The sequence below is a fragment of the Bos grunniens genome, chromosome 3 (assembly GCF_055505025.1).
Source record: "Bos grunniens cultivar Pamir isolate PY7600 chromosome 3, Bosgru_T2T1.0, whole genome shotgun sequence".
Taxonomy (NCBI): Eukaryota; Metazoa; Chordata; class Mammalia; order Artiodactyla; family Bovidae; genus Bos; species Bos grunniens.
Genome location: NC_141167.1, coordinates 98,665,221 through 98,682,315, shown reverse-complemented (window position 1 = coordinate 98,682,315; position 17,095 = coordinate 98,665,221). Strand labels below are relative to the sequence as shown.

Sequence of the window (17,095 nt, the reverse complement as noted above, 5' to 3'; positions counted from 1 at the left end):
CCCACCAGCCTCCCCCGTCCCTGGGATTCTCCAGGCAAGAACACTGGAGTGGGTTGCCATTTCCTTCTCCAATGCAGGAAAGTGAAAAGTGAAAGTGAAGTCGCTCAGTCGTGTGTGACTCCTAGCGACCCCATGGACTGCAGCCTCCCAGGCTCCTCTGTCCATGGGATTTTCCAGGCAAGAGTACTGTAATGGGGTGCCATTGCCTTCTCCTTTGAGGTTTGCATTGGTCAAACAACAAAAGACTTCACACAAAGGATCACGACTAGCAAACATCTTGCAAAGCAATCGGACATCATTGAGTGAGTGAACAATAACTCCAAGTATCTCAATAGAAGTTTTGTCTGAGGTGTCTCAAAAGTAATCACACCCCTTCATTCAATTTCTTAAAGATAACTTGCAACCTTTGGCACCAATGGGGAGAAAAATAGTTGCAATCTTACCTACTACAACAGAGAACCTTTTTTTTTTTTTAAACACACATTTTTGGAGTTTAATTTTATTCCCACCCTAGCCTACCCGTCTTTTCCAACTCTGCTGCTGCTAACTCACTTCACTTGTGTCCGACCACCGCGATCCCATAGATGTCAGCTCAACAGGTCCCCCCGTTTTTGCGGTTGCATATACTGAGGAAACCCGTGTGTCGTTTCTGGATCAAGAAAATTCTTCAGAAAAGAAAATAACGTATTTCAGGGTCCAGTATGATTTAGTAACTAAACCACCAACAAAAAAAGATAGTTAAATCTGCAGTTTTTACTTAGTTATCAGGGGAAAGCGCGCACGCAGTCCCCCACTACCACAAATTACGCAGTCGAGTTTCCCCTATTTGAGGAAATCGCAGAGGTCAACACACCCGGAGTGCAATGGGTGAGCCTCGCCCTGGGAGAACCACCTTCTTGATCATGGTATCTCCTCTGCCAGGTAAGTATGAGTTGGTTTTCCCACTGCTCCCCGCACAGCCTTAGACAGCTTCACTGTACACACACGCTGACTTTGCCGTTTTCCCGCAATTCTTCCATTATCCTCCGCACCCTCTCTTTTCCACACCTCTCAGGCCCTCCAAATAACTCTTGTAAAATAAATCCAACAAAATCTCAGGAAAATTTCCGTAACCGGGGAAGTGGCTCGCCTGGAACAGTACCACTTTGCTGCAAAATTTACATAAACCAACCCCATTCAAGACTTCTAAGGCGGCGCCTCTCCTTCAACCCAAGCCCCGCCTCACCCTGTCGCGATGACCAATGGCGAGTCCCCTGTGACGAGGAAGTGACGTCATGAGTTCATCTACCTTAGCAATCCACCTACTTAGAACGATAGACGAGACCTCGGACTTTGGTGGTTCAGACTGTAAAACGTCTGCCCACAGTACGGGAAACCCAAGTTCGATTCCTGGGTCGGGAAGATCCCCTGAAGAAGGAAATAGTAACCCCCTCCAGTACGCTTGCTTGGAAAATCCTATGGACGGAGGGTCCTGGTAGGCTACAGTCCATGGGGTTGCAAAGAGTCGGGCACGACAGAGCGGTATAAATTTCACCCTTTAAGTGAGACACAGACGGGTTTTATTTCTTTTCACTTTAAAATTTTTATTTTTTATTTGGGTATAGCCAGTTAACAATGTTGTGATAGTTTCAGGTGAATAGCGCAGGGACTCAGCCATACATGTACATGGAGATACAGACGGATTTTGCCAGCCTCCTCGGAGTCTGACTTTTCGTGCTGGATTGCACGCCGAGGAGAGAAATTTAGGGATCGTGTGTTACGCTGATGCAAAAGTTTTTAAGGAATAAATAAGTTGTAAAACAGTGAATAGAAATAGTATGCTATGCTATGCTAAGTCACTTCAGTCGTGTCCGACTCTGTGCGACCCCATAGAGGGCAGCCCACCAGGCTCCCCCGTCCCTGGGATTCTCCGGGCAAGAACACTGGAGTGGGTTGCCATTTCCTTCTCCAGTGCAGGAAAGTGAAAAGTGAAAGTGAAGTCGCTCAGTCGTGTCGGACTCTTCGCGACCCCATGGATTGCAGCCTAACAGGCTCCTCTGTCCATGGGATTTTCCAAGCAAGAGTACTGGAGTGGGGTGCCATTTCCTTCTCCGAGAAATAGTATAGAGACAAAATAAAAGCATATATATATATTTCATGTGTATAAACATACGGATTTAGGGTTACATCTCAAAGTGCTACTCAGTGAACTTATTTTCTGTGCAGATGCTTCCTGTTTCATTCTCACGATATCCCAAGGACCATGCTTTCCTTTGCTTACCATACAGAATACAAGAAATGAGGATTCTGAAATAGAAACTGATGACTAAAATAAGGGCAAGAAAGATGGCCTGTTTGCTTGGAGAGTGAGGTTTGTTTATTTGTTTTCTCTTACTGCATAAGACTGGGTTAGACCTGAGGGCGGAGAAGTGGGAGGCTGGAGAAGACAGCCAGCTTGTGTTTTCTGACCAGAGAGCAAGGGGAAATGGAGTAACTTGATCCTTGAGGTGCCTTTGGCTTAAGGGGGAAGGTGACTTCTGGAAAATCTTGGAGCAAACAGCAAAGGAACTCAGCACGAAGTTAGCTTCCAGGAAGAATCTTGCTTTCTTCCTCCCTTCCCCACCCCCACCCCCACCCCCCATTTCTCTCTCTGCAACCATCAGAAATAGATTCTGGCTCTTTTCATCTGACATAAGTTTTAATCCAGGGCTAGTAATACCTTAGAGAATCTCCAGAAAAGTGGAGAATGAATTTATACAAAGTGGGAGGAATAAAAAAGGCTGATGAAAGCGAGCCCACAAACCAAATGGAAAGGACACTGGTGAGTGGCAAACCCTATGGCTTTGCAGCGCTGACCCTGTTGGGCCTGGGCATAGACACCACCCGTGGGTCCATGCCTTCTGCTGCACCTGGCTGCTGTTAAACTGAAGATTTTGTGGTGGGGGGATTCTTCTGTGGCCGTGGCCAGAAAGAATTTTCCCAGGGCCTACTCCTTGTGTCTCTCACCTGTTAAATGCTGGAGTAGTTGTTACTTATAGGGAGTGGCCAGTTCCTGGTAATAGATCCACATCTTAGCCCCTCGGAAAACTAAGTAAGTGTGTGATCCTCAGAAGTTGCAGAATATGGAAAATTCCTCATCAAGGGAAAGGGGAGTTCAGATAGTAGTTGCTCAAGATATAACAAAGATATAGCCCTGTAGCTAGCCCAGTGAAGAACATTATAAATTCAGTGCCCCAGCCCCTGCAACCCTGTGTCAAATAGACCAGGCATGCACCATCCTGTCTTGGAGCATGCTAGACGTTTATCCCTGAGTGCAAGCGAGGTTTCAGCCTCTTATATGGGGATGGTTGGTACCTCATCCAGTATTATTTACATTTTCCACACTGAGAATTAAGCAGTTTGACAGTTTGCATTTCTGGGGATAGAGTACTTGGTCTAAAGCTATGGTAACAAATTCCCACCATAACTGGTTTTAAATATTCTTTATTCACCGAGGTCCACTGTAGGAGTTTCCTATTGCTACTGTGAGTTGTTCCTACATATTTAGTGGCTTAAAACAGCACATATTTCTTATCTTACGATTCTGGAGATCAGAAGTTCAAGATGCATCTCCCTGGGCTACAATCAACATGACAGTTGGGTTGTGGTTCTTCTTGGAGATGCTAGGGGAGAATCTGTTTGCCTTGTCCAGCCTCTAGAAGATGCCCACATTCTACTCTCATAGGCCACTTTCATCTTCAAAGCTAGTTACAACTGATCAAGTTATTCTCACAACACATTATTCTGACACCAGCTCTCTTTCTTCCCTCTATATGGACCTTAGTGATTCCATGGGGTGCCCATCTCAAGATCTTTAATTTAATCACACTGCAAAGTCTCTTTTGCCATGTGAAGTAACATAATCACAGATTCCAGGGACCCAGATGTGACATCTTTGGGGAAGCATTAGCCTGCCACCACAGCCAGCCTCCTCAGTGACCACATTTCTGCTCCCTTCTGAAAGTCATCCAGGTGAAAGCAAGTCAGTCCACTGCTTCTTAGTGTCAGCCAGTCAACAGCTGTGCCCTGAGCTCAGGCACTAGAGTCAGAGAGAGAGAAGGAGAAAGTCTATGGGGAGAGGAATCTGAGTAGCCAGTGCCTGGGAAGTTCCTAGGGACTAGAGCTGGGAGCTGCAAATTCCTTCATGGGAGGAGAAGGCTGGGGAGGGTGTTAGGAACTGAATGTATATCACCACCACCCCCACCCCCACCTAATTCATATGTTGAACCCTAATCCCTGTGGGGCTGTATTTGGAGAAAGCATTTTAAGGAAGATGTTGTTCAGTCATGTCCAACTCTTTGCGACCCACCGTGGTCTTCAGCATGCCATGCTTCCCTGTCCTTCACATCTCCTGGAGATTGCTCAAACTCATGTCCATTGTGTTGGTGATGCCAACCGACCATCTTGTCCTCTGTTGTCCCCTTCTCCTCCTGCCTTCTGTCTTTAAGGAAGGAAGTAAGATTAAATGAGGCCATAGCCTTGGGGTTCTGATCTGATAGGATTAGTGTCCTTGTGAGAAAAGAAACCAGAGAGCTTGGGCTCCTACCTTACCCCAGCTCAACCACAGAGAAGAAGGCTGGAGAGGACCCAGTGAGAAATCTTCTATAACATTGGCAAGCCAGGAAGAGTGTTCGCATCATAAATTGAATTGACATGACATGACATGAACATGACAAGAATCTTTATCTTGGACAACCAGCCTCCAGAATGTGTGAAAACAGACTGATGGTTAAGCCACCCGATCTATGGTAATTTTGTATGGCTTGCCTGAGCTGACTAATCCAGGAGGTTACTTAGCCGTTGGCCTAAGCATCTTCTCCTACCTGGGCCTTTGTGGGATCTGCCCCAGTTTTGTTCATTTCCTGTAATTAGTACTCACAGCCTGCTTTAGAATGAGAATTGATCAACTGGTTTAGGATTTTACAGTGTAAGTTATTCCATGTAACAATAACCTGCACAAAGGAGTTGGTTTTTTGGTTTTGTTTCTTTTTTTTTTTGTAAACAGTTTTTGCTATGCTATGCTATGCTAAGTCACTTCAGTCGTGTCCGACTCTCTTCGACCCCTTAGACGGCAGCCCACCAGGCTCCCCCGTCCCTGGGATACTCCAGGCAAGAACACTGGTGTGGATTGCCATTTCCTTCTCCAATGCATGAAAGTGAAAAGTGAAAGTGAAGTTGCTCAGTTGTGTCCGACTCTTAGCGACCCCATGGACTGCAGCCTACCAGACTCCTCCATCCATGGGATTTTTCAGGCAAGAGTACTGGAGTGGGGTGCCATTGCCTTCTCCGTTTTTACATATTCCCAAATATCAACCTGGCGTGTCTTGAGCAGCCAGATTGAGATTTTTGCAGAGTGACCCCATGAGCCCATGTGGCCTGTGTTTCCTCTTCTCCTGGGAGATTTCTGTGGTGTGGACTCTCCAGAGCCACAGACCAGGGTTTGGGTGCTGGTGAGGAATCTGTGGCTAGCTCTAGAGAGACCTAGGCAAAAAAGAAAGAACCCCTAGAATCAGAGCATGTAAGGGGGCTGGGAGGGCGATGTGATAAGAGGCTGCTCTTATGGGAATCAAGGGGGTTGGAGGATGAAAGAAGTGGATGGGCGTGTGTAACTGTCCACCATGAGGTCAGAAGAAGTTCAAGAGAGAGCAGCTGCCATTCTGGGACCAGAGACTAGAACCTTCTTTGCCATTCAACCTCTGGTCATCCTCCTCCTTACTCTGCCTCTGTTTTCCCCTCCTCCTACTTTAGACAAGGAAACATATTATCCCTTAGAGCCTTCAGAAGGTAAGGCAGTCCTGTCTACATTTTGATTTTAGTCTAATGAGAACTTTGTTGGCCTCCAACAAAGTTGGAGATAATAAAAGTGTGTTCTTTTAAGATAATAAAAGTGTGTTCTTTTAAGAGGCTAAACTCATGGTCACTTATTACAGCAGACATAGAACATCAATTCAATGTGTGTGTTACATTCACTTTAGAAGTTATAAGATGGGGACATAATGAACTGTATGGATCTGCAGGTTGTCTGCTGACAGGTCCAGCAATACTGGTACATGTTTGAAGCATTTCATTAGGTGTCTTTTTTCTTTTCCATTTTTTTCCCCTCAAGGACTCTCACCCTATTTCCTGCACAGTTGTACCCAACATGGTTCTCATTTACAGCCAGTTGGAAGACATTGGTGATGACACAGGTGGATTTCATTTGTTTTAGAATGGGTTCTAACATGTAGAGGGAAATAATATAGTTTATGAAAAGTTAAATATTGTAGAATACTCCAACTTAAAGATACACTTTTTTTGCAACTTTTTTTTTTTAATTAGGATGAAGAACTACATTTCAAAGGGTGAAGCACAAAATAGCTTTTAGGAATTTTCCCCAAAAGTAATTTGTGATTTGATCCTGAACAGGTCTGAAATTTACATGATTCATATGCTGTTGTTTTCGTAAAGGCTTTGTCTACAAAATGAGGATTTTCAAAAGCATTACTTGAGTCCTCCATTAATTACTGATTATATGATGAATTCCTAGAAGCCCCAGCAACACTGGGATGAAGGAAAAATTTCCGGGATGCTTGAATCACCACACAGCAAAAGATACTCAGATTTTACTACTTTATCCTAAAGTAATAGTTCATAGCTTGGCTCACTTTTCACCCATTCTGCTGATTCTGCCAGTGAGTTCCTCTATAGTGACAGCCAGAGGTGCTGATGGAAAATACGTAACTAGCCAAGTGTAAAAAGCAGAAGTTGAGGTCATTCCATCTATCAAAAAGGGGACATGTCTCTCTACCTCAGGGCTGAGTCTTTTGAAGGATCGTTTTGTAATTGGTGGTAGTGGTGGTGAGTCTTTTTGTTCATGTTGTTGCTTGTTTTTTTTTCAACTGTTACTAGGTAATAATTGTGGAATGAGAGCTTGATTTTAATTCTCGAAGGCAAAAGAATGTAACTAAGGACATTTTCCAAGGAATGTTTGAAGACCTTCATGTTAATCTGTGGTTCAACTAATCTACTTTTTAATGAAAGATTTTTAATTAAAAGAGAACAAATATATACATATATATATATATATATATGCTTGAATCAGTGTTATAGAACAATGAGTCTTAAACTGTGATCTACAGCTTATCCACATCAGATATATGGTTGTGCTTATGTGAAAAAGTCAGACTCGAGGACTCCACACCAACTAAATCTCTGGGAAATGGAAGCCAGGAAGTAGCTTTTTAAATCACAATAGCTCATTCTAAGATTCTTTAAATTTAAGAACCACTTTTTAATATTTTAAAATAGGAGATAAAAAGGCAAGACAGTAAATCATTCTTTTAAACTTAGATGTTAAGTGTTAGTGAGGTGAGCTCTTGGTGACAATTTGTCTTCCCTATTCTTCCCCACTCAGCCCTGGGACTGGTGCTGAAATTAGAAATGAAGTAGGGGAAGAAAACTTATTTCTTTATATATATATTTTGCTTTAATGGCCATCAAAAAGACTATTTCATTTCCTCTCACCAACCCTGTCCACCAGTTATGTTAGTCTTCAACATACCCTTAGAGCAATGTGTATGAGTAAATATCCTACATTTGTTTACATATGCACACTTTCTAAAGCACTGTGAAGATACAAGGCTTTAACACAGCTGGGGGCTGCTTACATATCACTTTAAATGATCACAGGTTTGCTTTACACAGGACTTTCAATAGGCTTGCTGTGGCCTGTAGTTCCCAAATCCCAAAGTGAAGTTAGGATGACCAAATAGGAAAGCATATTTAAGAGTGATGTCAGTACACTTTTTGGAGATCTTAATAGACATAGAAATAGGAGGAGAAGGGGATGAAAGAGGACGAAATGGTTGGATAGCATCACCAACTCAATGGACATGAGTTTGAGCAAGCTCCAGGAGATGGCGAAGGACAGGGAAGCCTGGCGTGCTGCAGTCCGTGGGGCCACAAAGAGTCGGACACGACTGAGCGACTGAACAGCAATAGAAACAGGAGGTCTAGGCTAAACATGAGATGACATCTGGGAGTCACCACTCCCACCACATGAATTCAAAGAACTCAGGTGCTGCAGTGTAGACTGATGCCCAGCCTGACGGTGAGCCAGCTGTGCCGACCCCAAGTCAGACAGTCGGGCCCCCATGCCCACCCTGACCTGCAGGGCACTGCTGCTTAGTCTTGTGCTCTTAGGTCTGCCAAGGAGCGCCAATGTGGGGACCACATACTGCATTGTGGGGAAGCAGGTCCTGCTTCCCCTGAGCTGACCCTCTGAGGACACGTGATGAGGCAAGAAATGTCTGTTGCTGGCTCCCACGACCCAGCGTGTTCAGAAGCAGTGTCACAAGGTCCTCTACGAACTAGGCATGTTTTCCTTAGTGCTGAGCCACGGGCACCCTGTCTTGTTATTCCTCAACTGCAGGAAAGGCCCTCTGCCTTTCACCCTGCCCACGAGGCCATCTCTCTGACTCCTTCCAGACCCTCCAGTAGGTGTGGAGGAGGGCCCAGATCCTCCTCAGCAGACAGGGAGCTGTGAAGAAGGGGCACAGGCCCATCCTTTCTGCTGTTTTAAGGACCTCTGGTGGCTTTGCTTCTTGCATCTTCTTGCCATTCCGTCTCCTGAAAGGCAAGGGGCACAGGACTGGAGTGCATGGCAGGGCCCTTAGGGATTTCACCTGGAGACCAAAGTAACACAGAGTCCATTATCAGGTCCTGCTGGTGGCTAACAGGCTGGAGAGGGCTGAGTGGTGACAGAATCCAGGATTGTGGTATGAGCCTGTCAAGAGGATGAGCTGAAGGGAGGCGCTGAGGTCTGGAGGAGCAGCAGGTGCCACCAGATTAGAGTGAAACCTTCCCACACCACCTGTGGTCAGATCTCTGCTCACAGCCACTGCACACCAGGTGGCCAGACCCTACGGCTCCCTCTTCAGGGGCCAGCTCACTCTCCAGTTCACTTGAGAGCAAGAGGATGGCTTTTGTCTTCCCTAGGGAAAAGTGCTTAGTATGAAACATGTGCATCCAGACAGGATCTTCCGTAGGAAGTAGAGGATGTTTTCTAGACTGAGAATAGCTATAGAAGTTTGGGTTGGTGGGTCTGATTAGCTCTGTTCTCTCCACCTTCTCTCTTTGCTTCTGTAATTGGTGAATGGTGTGGTCAGGGAGGAAAGGGGCCTGGGAGTGCCCGCCCACCCCTGGAAATGTGACTGAACTGTGCCTGAAGCCTCTGGTGTTGTTCTCTAAGAAGAACTTGATTCTCATTGCAGAGCTGAGGTGTGGACTCCAGGCCCGGACTGTAGAAGTAAAAGGTGGAGCCTGTTGCAGGCAGGCAAGTCACACATTTGAGTAACAGAGGCTCTCTGCTCATTCTGTATCTCCAAGCATCTTGCCCAACCCAGCAGAAGACCATGAGGACCTCAACTCCTGAATGTAGAGCCTTGTGGGCCCTGTGTCTTCTCCGTGTGGGTTCTTTGTGTGCATTTCGCATGCCCTGGGTGAGTTGTTCAGGAGGCTCTATTCCCGAAATAGCTGCTGCTTCTGTGGTGTGGGTAGGACAAGGGCGTGGGGAAGGCTGACCCCCTAGTGTCAGCAGCCTGGGGGAGAGTGTGGGCAGGAAGGCCACCACGGTGAGTGGCTGGGAGTGGCCCTACAGACCTGGTTCTACCACTTGCCAATCACAGGACCAGGGCACAGAAGTTAGCAGGCAGCAAATGAGCGGGTTTAGGATGGATGAGAAGTCAGGATTCTGGGGACCAGACCTGATTAGGTCTGCAGTGAGGAGAGTTACTCTCCGAGTTCAGATACAGCAACAAAGAGAGGGGAATGGTCCTTGCCCCCTGCCTTGCTGACTATAAAAAGCCAGGAGCGGAAAGCCTACCACAGTGTTTTGAAATCTGCAAAGTTCTTCCCAAGGACAACCTTCAGATTCTCCCTAAATAGGCCAGAAATAGGAGGCTCTGGGCCTCTCCTACTGCTTCAGTGGACTGAGCCTGTGTTCCAGCTGCTCCCGCAGGCGATCGTTAATGCAGATGGACTCCTCCAGGCGCTGGCGCAGGTTCCAGATTTCACCAAGATGCTCCTCTAGCAGGTCAGCCCCTGCAGCCACCTAGTAGGACAGGAGGAGGTGGGGATGGAGCACCCTGGTCACTAATGGGGCCCACATTGGGGTGGGGCTCGGCCAGCCAAATCCCTAACTATCACCATCCTCTCTCCCACAGATATCCAGAAGTTTACGTGAGCTTGCCTGAAGAGCATACTGGCTTCAAACACAGGACCGGTGATGCTAAGCAAGCCCCAGTGGCCTCCTCCCATACAGGGGTCTGTGTCAGGGAGTTGTAATACATGTACAGTGACCTGGGCAACTGGTAGGTGTAAGGGGTTCCCCATTGTCTAGAAAAATAACTGAAGCTTGTGGAACTCGGTGTAGACCCTAGACAGGTGTGACCTTTGCCTGAGTTGACTTGAGGGTACTAGGGAGGAGCTCAATTAACCTTAACACCTCTCCTTGCACTGACCCTTGACTGAACATTGCTTAGCAAGGAACACTGCCCTTCCTCCACCCTTAGAGAGAAGGCCCAAAGTAAAAGTGGGTATCTCATGGACTTCCCTGGTGGCCCAGTGATTAAGAACATGCCTGCCAATGCAGGGGACAGGAGTTTGATACCCAGACCAGGAAGATTCCACAGGCTGCAGGGCAACAAAGCCCGTGCGTTCACCACAGCTAGTGACGCTCGTGTGCTCTAGGGTCCTGGCTCCGTAACGAAAGAGGCCCCACAGTGAGAAGCCTGCGCACGGTAACCAGAGGGGAACCTCCACGTGCTGCAACTAGAGAAAGATCCTGCACAGCAGTGAAGACCCAGCACAGTGAAAAATAAAAAATAAATAAATACATTTAAAAAAGTTAGTACCTCATGTCAACTCATCCTGTGTGGTTCATGATTGGGACTCAACAATTCCCTCAAATCACTTTTATTATGGAAGGAAGAAAGCTCACTCAACTTTTCCAAAGAGATCTGTGATGTGGTCTTTGTTTGAGAGGAGCAAAAATGATTGTACTCATGTCTGCTGTTTAATGTTTCAACTAACCATCCCTTGCCTCATCAAGGCCATTGCCTTTGGTTGCTAAAGTTTTGAATAGTTGCCATCTCCAGTCCTTCCAGCAGGTAATCCAGGTGAATCTGCTTTTCCAAAGGAGATTGGCCTAGTCTATGTCCTGTTATTTGCAAACAGACCTTAAAATGCCTTTTCTTGCTCTTCTTCCCCCAACATCCTAACTTACCGTGATTTGGAAATGCCAGTTCAGTCTCAGTCACAGTTACCTACTACTCCATAAATGGCTGCCCCTGGGTTTGCATAAAAACATCTCTAGTGTGACATTATCTTTGTCTGTATGGCACTGAAGTAGGAATCTGACAGCTGATTACAGAGTTGGAAAAAGCACCCCAAAGGAAAGAAAAACAGATGCAGGAAAGAGCAGTGGGTGGGGTGCTGATGACCGACTCCGTCAAATGCCTCATTTTGCCTGGACACAGCCTTCTGAGAATCCCAGTTCTCTCCTGTTGGAACTGGGCTGCATCCCAGCATTCACCTGTGTGGCTGCACCTCTCCACCAGGTGGAGACCAGGGAGCTAGGAGTGTGAGTTGGGTTTGTACTCAGGGCACATTTAAAGGGTGAGGATCTGTGTAGCGACAACCCCACTTTCTGTAATTACTCTGGATGATGGAAGAATGTTCTGCAAATGTTGGCACCTGGCATTCGGGAAGGTTCTGAGAGTGGGCTGTGAGGGGACCAGGGAGCAGGGACTGAGAAGGATGTGACTGTGAGAGCACAGAGGCAGTCACTGACTCTCACAGCCCTGCTCCGCCCCGAGGCCCAGGGTGGGGAGGATGAGGCGTGCACTCGGAAGGACTTGGCACTGCTGGGGCCTTCGCTTTACCTCACTCTGTGAGCAGGGGCTAGAGGAGAAATGGAAGAGGAGGCCCTGGTAGAAAAGAGGGGGGTCCTAAATGAGACTTCATTTCACAGGCTGACCTACTCGGCTTTGTGTTTACCTGTGGGTTTGGAGTGAAGCTGGCACATGGAGGAGCCTGAGGATAGGTCTCCAGTTATGCTCACTTCCTGAGGTCTCATCACGTACCACTGGCCACTGCTGCCCAGTTCTGTCCTGGAAGAGAGTGGGGCTGGGCAGGGTTGGGCACCATCCTGCAAAGGAGACATTTCCCTTGAGAAGCCACCTTGACAAGGGACTTGCTTTACTTAAGCGGAGTCATGCTTGTTGCTGCTAGGGTTTCAAGGTCTTCATTCTAGGCCCTTTGTTTAATGTTGGGGCTTTTTCCTTCATGAAAATCTCCCTGGAATTTTTGTCTGAAATGCAGTTTCTCGAGTCTTATCCCCAAGTTTATAACAGGCCCTGTTGTGTCTCTGGTGTAGATTTTCTATACTGTGCAGCCAGCACCCAGGGATTGGGGCCTGTCTCTGGTATGATATCACAGTCAATCATCCAAGGTTAGTACTATTTCTCTATTTTACATGCTACATTCTTCTCCACTATACACGAGATCCATGTGCTCAAAGAGGGCAATGAAATCACCATGGAAAGCAGACTTGGTATTTTGGTGGAGTTGAAATGTGCACCTTGGACTTCTGTCACCAGGGCTGTGCTTTCATTGTTTTCACATGGACACAGGGTAGGATTGATGGAGACAGGGTAAGGAGTAGAAGACTTCAGTAAGAGCCAGTGATTCCTGGTAACCAGTGTTGATCTGCTTGACAAGTACTTACTGAATGTTCCCTGTGGCAGGCTTTGAAGAGGCTCTGGGGAGGAGGGCTGACTAAGGCACAGAGGGCGCCTGGCTCTCAGGAATATGGCCTCTAGCACAGGAGCCAGATGTTTTACAGAGAATCACATCTAATTTTTAAATAAAGACTGTGATGTATTTAATATTCATGCATTTCTTGGTCCCATTGTGTCCACCAAGGGGGAAAACAGAGTATAAATATAGGATTATTGGAAAGAGATTGGGCTTCCCTGGTGACTCAGATGGTAAAGAATCCACCTGCAATGCAGGAGACCTGAGTTCAGTCCCTGGGTCAGGAAGATACGCTGGAGAAGGGAATGCCGAGTCTAAATATAGGACTATTGACAGAGATAAAATTTGGGGGGGGGAGATGTCTGTCATGTGTTTTTATTTTAGGAAGGGAAATAAGAAGTAAGTTTGATCAAATGTCCCCTGAAATTTAGCCGTGGGTTCCTGGTGCTTCTGGATACAAACGCTTGTAGTCAAGGTTTGTGTGGCAGCTCTGCTGCATAAGGGCATGGGAATTTCGGCAAAATCTCCATGTCTCTCTGGGCCTCAGTTTCCTCATCTGTAAGATAAGGTTATTCAAAATCTCCAAATTCCTTTCCTGCTGACTTTTTCCTGAGTGCAGGAGAGACTGAGATGCATGGTAAGTGTGCACTGGGATCTGCAGCCAAGACCTCACCTTGGTTCCTTCTCTGTGTGTCTCCCATAGGAGCCTCAACTGGGCCCACACACTGGAAACACAGAGAGAGGGGATGGAAGAAAGGAAATCAGCAGGTTCGGAGGATGAGAAAACCCAAAGAAAAGCGAGGTAATGGTCGAGGAGCTGTTTGCCAAGGGAGGTGAGGACAAGGACAAGTGGAGCTTGGAAAGTTCAGTAGGAAGTGAGGAACGCACAGCATCATCTAAGTTCTCAAGGAGCAACCTGAGCTGAGCAGGAAGGACCAGGAGAGTAATTTAGTCCCCAGCGAACTTGTGCACCTGCCGAGGAGATCCACACGACGGATCCAGTTGGTTTATCCTGCTGGGAGCACCAATCCCAGGAGGAGGATGAGGTTTATACTGCTGGGAGCACCGATCCCAGCAGGAAGATGATGGGACCTTGAGGCTCTGCACGAGACCCCCAGCTTGAAACTTGGACGTGCCCACATGTGGATGTCCTCCAAGTAAGGGTGTATGTAATAAGGTGGATAAATGGTGTTTGGAGAAACATTAGAGATCTTCATTCTTATCAGGGGCCAGGATAATGGGACTCATTTCTGAAGCAGAGATGGTAATAATATTCTTCTCCATTTACAATTTTGAGGCTTTACACACATCCTCTCTTAACTATGTGTTGAGTGCTTAATATGCAGACAAGGAAGAGCATGTACACTGTTCCATTTTATAAATTTGTTAAAAAGACAAATTCATGTAAACTGGCTGCTTGGGGCTAAGCCCTGAGGGAGTGATGCACTGCAGAGGGGAACAAGGAGAGTTGTGACCGATGGAAACACACTGCGTCGTGATGGTAGCTGTGGTTTCCATAGTGTATACATCTATCAAACGCATGTAGTTCTATAGTTTTAAATAGTGCCGTCAAGAGGAGTCATATAAAAATCTACCACATTTCTCCATACCAGCAGGATTAGGGAAATGAAATTCAATAAAACATAATAGAGATAAACATCCGTGATCATTTAATGCTCAAGAATACAGACGATGACTCCTGAAAACTACTGCTGAGAGAATTAAAGAAGACCTAAATAAATAGAAATATCTGTTATATTCGTAGATTGGAAGACAATATTTTTAGAATGTCAAATCCTTGTTATTCTCAATAGTATTGCACCTGGCATTGGGGGGGGTATATTTTGCAGGGTAATTATAACATGTAAATGGAAATCAAAGTATCTCAATTAGCCAAGACACACTGAAGGAGAATTAAGTTGGAGGATTTACTCTACTAGATTTCAAAACTCAGGTTAAAACACAGTGATTAAGACAATATACTGGTTTAAGTAAGCAGAACACAAATTGATGAATGAAAGAGGAGAGAGTAAGTAAGTGACCATATCCAGTTTTTTAATAAAGTCACCAATATGCATCACGGGGTAATGATAGACTTTTCTGCAAAATATCTGTTGTGAAAAACAGTATCAAGTGAGAAATTATTACTACATTTGGGAAGTTTTTGGTAGAAATGCAGTATAGGTGAAGGAAACAGCTACTGGGAAGAATCTGACACAAGAGTGAACTGCAAAATGTGGGATGGGGTTTTGCAGGAGAAGGGATGCTACCCAGGGGTGGCTCCAGCCCTTACAGCAAGGGGGTCTTTGCCTGTTAGAGACCCTCTCTGTGCCTCCGTTTCTTCACCTGCAAAGCAGCAGAGAGTTATGTTTTTGGCACCAGTCCATTGTGAACACTAGAAGTACCATAAAGGAAATAATCATCCCCTCGAATCATGAGGGAGGTCAAAGAAATCAGTAGGTAACAATAAGTGCACACCTGAGGACCTTTAACAAATAGATTCCAGGTCCCACCTCAACTCGCTGAATCACAGTTGCTACAGTGAGGACTGTGCACTTGTTTGGGTACTAACTCTCCCAGGTGATTCTTACAGTGATCAGCTTGGGGACAGAACAACTGAGCTGCATACCTTTTTCCCCAAACACAGAAGGAGGACAGAGCAGAAGCACAAGGGTGTTTCCAATCCCATGACTAAAGCAGAGAACTATTGGAAGACTCTAGCATTGAAGGACTAGGCCCATCTGACCCCATTTTACTCTTGTCCAGTGTACAGCAGAGACACAAGTCCTTGGGGACACATGTCTGTGGCACCTGACTATCCACCTTGAGGAAAGTGAGAGCCCTAATTTTAAATTCAGTCTGGTTTGAGTGAAAGCTAAATTCACCCTTGTTTGCTCATTGATGGGACCAATCTTCTCCAAGCTGCCACTTTCTAAAAAATAAATCGTATTGCTATAAATGCAAACTTCAGCAAAGATGTTTGTTAGAAAATTTTATTAACACTCAAGCCACCTAACAAGAAACCAGAAAGTTAGCAAGAGCATTCAGTTTCAGGAGAGTTTGGCCCAATAGAGCACAGTCACTGAGAGAAAAGATCCTTGAGCTGAAGGAAAGTGATCCTTTCTGTCCTGGGTCGTCTTGCTAACTTCAGTGGGCTGGGCAAGCAGCTGCCCATTCTAACAGATGGGATTCTCAGGGGGTGCTAGTGGTAAAGAACCCGCCTGCTAATGTAGGACACGCAAGGGACAGGGTTTTGATCCCTGGCTCAGGAAGATTCCCTGGAGGAAGAAATGGCAACCCACTCCAGTATTCTTGCCTGGGAAATCCCATGAACAGAGGAGGCTGGAGGGCTACAGTCCATAGGATCACAAAGAGTGGGACATGACTGAAGCGACTTAGCACAGCTCGCATTCTAACAGACGGGCTGCTCTTGCCTCCAGATGGCGACTGGTGTCCTGAAACACACAAGCACTCAGGAAGCCTTTAGAAGGGCCCAGCCATCACTTCTGCTATTGCTCAGTGCACAAAAATGGTTTAGTTGAAAAAAGGTAGGGCTCTAGGAATAAAGTCAGGTCACAGAGAAAAAGAAGAGAATGAAATGGGACAAAGGCAGGATGAAAACAATAGGTTTCTCCTACCTACAAAATGCAAAGCACTAGCTGACTTGCCTTGATAAAGTGGTTTTTTTTTTTTTTTTAAATTTTAACTTTGGTCAAATAAATTTTTTTATGTACTTCTTCTACAATGATGTTACCTTGAATGGTTATGATTAAAGAAAGTATCATAATATGTGTGAAATGCCTGGCATGGTATCAGTCAATGAACTATACCTGTTATGTACTTCTGTTAGCATGGCAAAATTCATTCCTGTTTGACCTCAAGCCAGATACCTCTTGTGAGGTTTTTTGGTTTCATCACATTAAAAATGAAGAAATTTGACACATGTTTCTTTCCCCCACAGAATGTCAGGCCCCACAGGGCCGGAAAATAGATTTCGTTAGAGCCTTTGCTGAATCTCACACACCAACTGTCATTAAGCATTGTAGTTGGAGGACTGTGTGGGGATGTGGGGAAGACAAGCTTTCAGAAGTAGTTGTTCCAGTTTTGTATCTTTTCCCTTAACCTGAACAAATGCTCAGTGGCCTGTTGTCACACCCATTTCACCCTCCATCCAGGTTAGACCAACAGCTAAACTGAAGAGACGGACGCTATAGGGGTTCCCCAAGTCTCAGACTCACAAGACCGGGGCAGGGAGAGATGCTGAGGAAGGGAGGAGGTGCTT

General features: G+C 46.0%; 1 non-coding gene and 1 pseudogene across 2 annotated transcripts; one reads left to right on the top strand and one right to left on the bottom strand.

Annotated features, from left to right (window-relative positions):
• Positions 1–765: 765 nt before the first annotated feature.
• Positions 766–929, bottom strand: LOC147376213 (U1 spliceosomal RNA). Its single transcript, XR_015161716.1, has one exon. It is a non-coding gene; the product is annotated as a U1 spliceosomal RNA (small nuclear RNA).
• Positions 930–1,234: 305 nt separating this feature from the next.
• LOC147376212 (uncharacterized) lies at positions 1,235–14,206 on the top strand (annotated as a pseudogene). Its single transcript, XR_015161414.1, has 3 exons — positions 1,235–1,266; positions 9,916–10,090; positions 13,517–14,206. The product of XR_015161414.1 is annotated as an uncharacterized LOC147376212 (transcript).
• Positions 14,207–17,095: the final 2,889 nt, after the last annotated feature.